Consider the following 7,062-nt stretch of genomic DNA (forward strand, 5'->3'; position numbering starts at 1 on the left):
CCTCCTTTGGGTCTGACCTCCTGCCACCTCACACCCTCCTGCTCATTGCCCTCCTCCTGGACTGCTGGTCTTCCTTCTCGGCCCATTGCCTCCTACATTTCTTTTTTTTTTTTTAAAGACGGGGTTTCACATGTTGGTCAGGCTGGTCTTGAACTCCCGACCTCAGGTGATCCGCCCGCCCTGACCTCGAAAGTGCTTGGATTGCAGGCGTGAACCACTACGCCCAGCCGCCTCCTACATTTCAAGGACCAGCTGGGACCTGTCACTCCTCCTTCAAAGGCTTTCATTCCCAAGCAGAATTAACTGGTTTCTCCCTAAACTCCCAGATTGCTGTTACCAAAGGCATCACGTCGTCTTCTTCGTTTTTCTTTTTTTTTTCCTCTGTCTCATTTCTGTAACTTAGACTTGATGCGGAGGTGTGTTCTTCATTTTTCACTGTTTTTACTGAGCACCTGCTAAATGCTGGGCCTCCTGTTAGGTGCAAGAGACACAGTCACAAATGCAGCACAGGGCTGTCCTTGGGGGCCATCGGCCTGTAACACCATGGTCATGGCGCCATCCTTTCCCCCACATAGGGCCTGTTATCTCTTTGCATCTGTGGAGCCAGCATGACACACAGCAGCCTTGAGTCTCAGCATTGTCAAATGAATGATTGAGGCTGGGCAGACATGTCTCTGCCAGCTCAGATGCAGCTGCTGCCTTCCTGACAGGCTTTGGGGTAAGTGTTTGCTTAAAATATGTCCCCAAGTAGCTGAATCTGTAGGGTATCATAATTCCGCGCTGTCCATGTGAACTCAACATTCAACCTACTGAGAGCAAAAGCAGAAACTGACTTAGTTTCCCTGTTATTGATATGAGGCTTTGGGTGCTGACTTAGTAGGGTCAGCAGCCTTTAAAGGTTGCTCGAGGTTTCTCATAGTGGTGTCTCCACAGTGTGGAAGGAGATTTAGAACATCCTGTGGCAGTGATTTTAGGCATCTAATTTATCTGAAAACTGAAGGACTTTAGCGACAAATTAAGAGGGAAGGCATAGCCGGATTGTGGTGGCTCACCTGTAATCCCCGCACTTTGGGAGGTCAAGAGATGGAGACCATCCTGGCTAACACAGTGAAACCCTGTCTCTACTAAAAATACAAAAAATTAGCCGGGCATAGTGGCAAGTGCCTGCAACCCCAGCTACTTGGGAGGCTGAGGCAGGGGAATCGCTTGAACCGAGAGTTGGAGGTTGCAGTGAGCCCAGATCGCGCCACTGCACTGCAAGACTCGGTCGCAAAAAAAAAGAAAAAAAAAACGGGGGGGAAGGCGACCAAGGTATGGTCCCATTAGGTTTGTCGCTCAGCACTTCGCCGCAGGTGTTTACAGGAGGGGCTACACAAGTCCTCTGTCACTAGCGGCAGTCTCAAAGGAGAAGACCTCAGGGGTGCTACCTGCACCGTAGAAGGAGGTGGGGAATGTCTGAGGGCCCCCGGAGGACACAGACCGGCCCTGGGGGGGTAGCTATGGGGGCAGCCCACTCCATCCCCTCACCCCCCACCCGACTTCCTGGCCTTCCATGGCAAATGTAGGCCACCTTGTGTTCCGTTTCCTTGAGAGTCTCCTTTCCACAGGATCCCGGTCCCCCGGAGAGGGGTGAGAGCTACCCCTGTCCCCGATCTGTGGGGCCTGTCCGCCTTCAGCAGGGCTGTGCGCCATTCCCGCATCGCGCTGCGTCTGGGGATGATTTCCTGGCAGTGGCCCAAGCACCTGGAGCCTGCATTATTTCTGCTCAGAATTTCCAAGCCTCGCCTAAGTCCTCCAAGGAGAACCCCTCGCCCCACCCCCAGACACCTATGCGGGCCTCCAAGAGTTTTTTGTAATGTGACAAGGTTCCTGGAATCCACGGGAGTTTTTCTACATTCCCTGGGACTTGTTTACCGCATATGCAGATTGCGGCGGCAGGGGGCGGGGGGCGGGGGGATGAGCCTTCTCCCCAGAGCTGAGGAACCTGTTTCTGTTTCTGTTTCCTCACTGTGCCTGGTGTGCCCTCTTGCCCTCTTAGGCAGAGCTGATGCCCCATTTTAATCTAAGCTGCAGGAGAAATGGTCGCAGAAATGGCTCAAAACACTGCCCCTGCATCCCATAATCTAAATTTCAAATATTCCGTGAAGCATGCCCCTTGTATCATATCAGCTGTCCTCTTCCCTCGGTCCTCCTTAGACCTGCACCTTTTGGTATCCTGTGTGTGTGTGTGTGTGTGTGTGTGTGTGTGTGTCCCTCCGTCCTCCTGAGACCTGCAGCTTTTGGTGTTCTCGTGTGTGTGTGTGTGTGTGTGTATAGTTTTGCTCTTGTTGCCAGGTGTCCTCTGTGTGTGTGTGTGTGTGTGTGTGTGTGTAGTTTTGCTCTTGTTGCCCAGGCTGGAGTGCAATGTCGCAATCGATCCTGGCTCACCACAACCTCCTCCTCCTGGGTTCAAGCAATCTACCTGCCTCAGCCTCCCAAGTAGTTGGGGTTACAGGCGTGCACCATCACACTCAGTTAATTTTGTATTTTTAGTAGAGATGGAGTTTCTCCGTGTTGGTCAGGCTGGTCTCAAACTCCCGACCTCAGGTGATCTGCCCGCCTCGGCCTCACAGTGCTGGGATTACAGACGTGAGCCACCACGCTTGGCAGCCTGAGTAAATCTTAAAGAAACAACATTTTGACTGGCACAGTGGCTCACACCTATAATCCCAGCACCTTGGGAGACCGAGGCAGGTGGATCATCTGAAGTCAGGAGTTAGAGACCAGCCTGAACAACATGGTGAAATCTGTCTCTACTAAAAACACAAAAAACTGGGCACGGTGGCGGGTACCTGTAATCCCAACTACTCGGGAGGCTGAGGCAGGAAAATTGCTTGAACCCAGGAGACAGAAGTTGCAGTGAGCTGAGATCGCGCTGCTGCACTCCAGCCTGGGCAACAGAGTGAGACTCCGTCTCAAAAAAAAAAAAAAAAAAACTTCAGATGATTGATCATATGTCCCAGCCAGAGAGAATTCAGGAATCTACAGACCCTGGAGAGAGGAGCCTAATGGAGATGGCGCATGAGTGAGTGTGGCCCGGAGCTCTCTTTGTCCCCAAGAGAAGCCACCCGATGGCCCAGCCTGGACACCCACCAAGAGGAAGCGCCTTAGTGGCTGCCCAGGACTCCCCTCGAGCTCCATTAGGAAACATTTGCTTTTTGAAACAAGTACTTGAAATGAGGACTTAACTCCCTGGGTTTCTGGGTGTCTTCCTCTGTGGTTGGCTTGTCGCTCTGCCTCCTGGCATCTCTGTCAGGCATTTTGAGCTTCCCACAGCCTTTGTTGGAAGGACAATTAGGGCTGGTGTCGACCTAGGCTCTGTGAGTCTGGGTTATTCTCTGAAAAGCTGCTTCTGAGAGACGCTTGAAATGGAGTTTTGCATGCCCTTCAGATGGCAGAAGGGAACCCACAGAGGCCATCTCCCTGTCTCAGTCCCAGGAATAGTCGAACAGAGGGTCACAGTGCTGAGTGTTAGAATCACAACCATTGGTGGCTGGGCTTGGTGGCTCATTCCTGTAATCCTGGCACTTTGGGAGGCTGAGGGGGGTGGATCACTTGAGGCCAGGAGTTTGAGACCAGCCTGGACAACATGGCGAAGCCCTGTCTCAACCAAAAAATACAAAAATTAGCTGGGCATGGTGGTGCACACCTGTAGTCCCAGTTACTCAGGAGGCAGAAGCATGAGAATCACTTGAATCCAGGAGGCCGAGGTTGCAGTGAGCGGAGACTGTGCCACAGCATTCCAGCTTGGGTGATAGAGTGAGACGTTGTCTCAGAAAAATACATAAAATGAAAATAAATAGAATCATAGGCATTGTGTGAGAAATGGGAGCTTCTGAAGTACCCATCTCAGCCTAGAACTCTGCAGAGGATTCACTCTCAATAGTTGAATGTCTGAGCGTAAGGACCCCTGAGCGTCCAACAGTCCTTGTTACACAATAGGAGGTGATGGGGGACCCCACCAGCAGCACCTGGCCCACCTTGAAGCGGGCAGTCGTTCCCCTCTAGGAACCATCCTTTGCAGGGGCACACTATGGACAAAGCCACACTAGTGGGGAGACAGGAATATACAAAATGGGTATTTACAGCCAGAGATATAAGCAAGGCTCAACGAACTGTCAGGCTGGAACCAGATAGCTGAGCAATCTCTTTCATCTGAGCACATATACAAGAGGATGATACCATTGCATTCCTTTAGGGAGCAGCAGGAGTAGAAATGAATCATCATGAAAATCAAGTAACTCAGAGATGACCCCTGACATGTTAAAGTGCTAAAGATATTTAGCCCACTGCTATAGTTGGACTTTATTTTATTCTATTTTATTTTTGATGGAGTCTTGCTCTCTTGCCCAAGCTGGAGTGCAGTGGTGCAATCTTGACTCACTGCAGGCTCTGCCCCCCGGGTTCCAGTAATTCTCCTGCCTCAGCCTCCTGAGTAGCTAGGATTATAGGCATGCACCGCTGTGGCCAGCTAATTTTTTTTTTTTTTTTTTTTTTTTTTTTTGCAAAGGGATAAGGGAGGAAGGGGAGGGGAGCCTAATTTTTATATTTTTAGTAGAGACAGGGTTTCGTCATGTTGGCTAGGCTGGTCTCAAATGTCTGACTCAGGTAATCAGCCTGCCTCAGCCTCCCAAAGTGCTGGGATTACAGGTGTGAGCCACCGCATCTGGTAGACTTTATTTTTTTTTATTTTTTTATTTTTTTTAATGTTAATTCACTTTATTTTTCTTGTATAAAAACCCTATGTTGTAGCCACAGCTGGAGCTTGGGTCCTCTGCACGGAGACTCTGGTGTGGGTCTTGACAAGGTGGTCAGTGAATTCCTGATAGGGAGACTTGGTGAACACTGTCTCCTTCCAGAGATCGGGGTTCAGGTAGCTGTAAGTCTTAGAGATGGCATCAAAGGTGGCCTTGGCAAAGTTGCCCAAGGTGGCAGTGCAGCCCCTAGCTGAAGTGTAGCAGTCATCGATACCAGCCATCATAAGCAGCTTCTTGGGCACAGGTGCTGAGACGATGCCAGTACCCCTGGGCGTGGGGATGAGACGCACCAGCACAGAACCACAGCGGCCTGTCACCTTGCAAGGGACGGTGTGGGGCTTGCCGATCTTGTTCCCCCAGTAGCCTCTGCGCACGGGGACAATGGAGAGCTTGGCCAGGATGATGGCCCCACGGATGGCAGTGGCCACCTCCTTGGAACACTTAACACCCAGACCGACGTGACCATTGTAGTCCCCAATAGCAACAAACGCCTTGAACCTGGTGCGCTGGCCAGCACGGGTCTGCTTCTGCACCAGCATAATCTTCAAAACCTCATCCTTGAGAGAGGCCCCCAGGAAAAAGTCAATGACTTCAGATTCCTTGATGGTCAGAGAGAAAAGATAGATCTCCTCCAGAGATTTAATCTTCATGTCTTTGACCAGGCGGCCCAACTTGGTGACAGGCATCCATTCCTTATCCTCGGCTTTGCCTCCGCGAGCTCCGCGGCCTCGCCCCGGCCCCGTCCACGGCCACGACCCCGGCCCCGGATGCCACTGCCGAAACCTCCGCGGAAGCCACCGCGGTTCCCCATCCCGGGGCCCCCGGGGCCTCCGGGCCCCCCCGCTGCACCGGCGTCATCCGCCATTTGGTGTTTTATTGGAGAAGAAGCAGACTTTATTTATTTTATTTTATTTTATCTTATTTTATTTTATTTATTTATTTATTTATTTATTTTTGAGATGGAGTTTCCCTCTTGTTACCCGGGCTGGAGTGCAATGGCGCGATCTCGGCTCACCGCAACCTCCACCTCCTGGGTTCAAGCAATTCTCCTGCCTCAGCCTCCTGAGTAGCTAGGATTACATTTATTTTATTTTTGATACAGAGTTTCGCTCTTGTCACCCAGGCTAGAGTGCAGAGGCATGATAGTGGCTCAGTGCAGCCGTGACCTCCTGGGCTCAAGCAATCCTCCCACCTCAGCCTCCTGAATAGCTAGGACCACAGGCACGTGCCACCACGCCTGGTTAATTTTTTGTATTTTTCGTAAAGACAGGGTTTCACCACATTGCCCAGGCTGGTCTCGAACTCCTGAGCCCAAGCAATCCTCCTGCCTCGGCCTCCCAAAGTGCAGAGATTACAGACAAGCCACTGCACCAGGCCTAGTTGGATTTTAAAAGGAGGAGTTGGAATGATCCAAGATGGCCGATCGCTAACATCCAGGGATTGCAGCTCTCAGGGAAAGCGCGGAGAACTAGAGGACGCCACACTTTCAGACAAATTCTGGTCGCTCACAGAGCAGAAGATCCCCCAGTGGAGGAAACACACGGGTGGCCAGCGCGACTCTCGTGGCCGGCGCAGCGGTTCCACCGGCACCTCGGCGCGGCAGCTCTCGGAGCAGAGTAAACAGGTTCGGAGGACCCACAAGGGCCCCCAGCAGGACACCAGAGCCCGGCACAGGCTTCGATGGCACCTCGGCGCAGAGTACACGGGACCGGTTCCCCTTCTGACCGAGGTTTGGAGCCCCGGGAGGCAGAGTCGCCTACTATGGACACAAGAAGGAAGCCAGACAGGAGAATCCTGGGCAGAAAAGCACCATCCGTTTTAATGCCGCTGCTCTGGCCCTGGGAACTAACAACCTGGACGTCCACTCAAGAGACCTAATCTGAAAGTTGGTAATTTCAAAGACGACAGGAGGATAAATTTACAATGATGGGAAGAAACCAGCGTAAAAAAGCTGAGAATACTCAAAGTCAGAATGCCTCTCCCTCTAAAGATGATCACAGTTCCACATCAACAATGGAACAAGGCTTGATGGAGAACGAGCGCCTCCTGATGACAGAGTCACTCTTCAAGGAATCGTTAATAACAAACTTCGGTGAGTTAAAAGACCATGTTGTAGCCCAACGTAAAGAAACTAGGAACTTTGAAAAAAGGTTTGATGAAATCCTATTGAGAATAGACAACTTAGAGAGGAATATAAGTGAATTAATGGAACTGAAGAGTACAATACAAGAACTCCGAGAAGTATGCACAGGTTTAAACACTCGAA

At 51.2% G+C, this 7,062-nt stretch overlaps 1 pseudogene; it reads right to left on the minus strand.

The window, feature by feature from the left end:
- Positions 1-4,714: 4,714 nt before the first annotated feature.
- On the minus strand, positions 4,715-5,685 carry LOC108592091 (small ribosomal subunit protein uS5 pseudogene; annotated as a pseudogene).
- Between the last annotated feature and the right edge of the window lie 1,377 nt (positions 5,686-7,062).

The sequence above is a fragment of the Callithrix jacchus genome, chromosome 6 (genome assembly GCF_049354715.1).
Source record: "Callithrix jacchus isolate 240 chromosome 6, calJac240_pri, whole genome shotgun sequence".
NCBI lineage: Eukaryota > Metazoa > Chordata > Mammalia > Primates > Cebidae > Callithrix > Callithrix jacchus.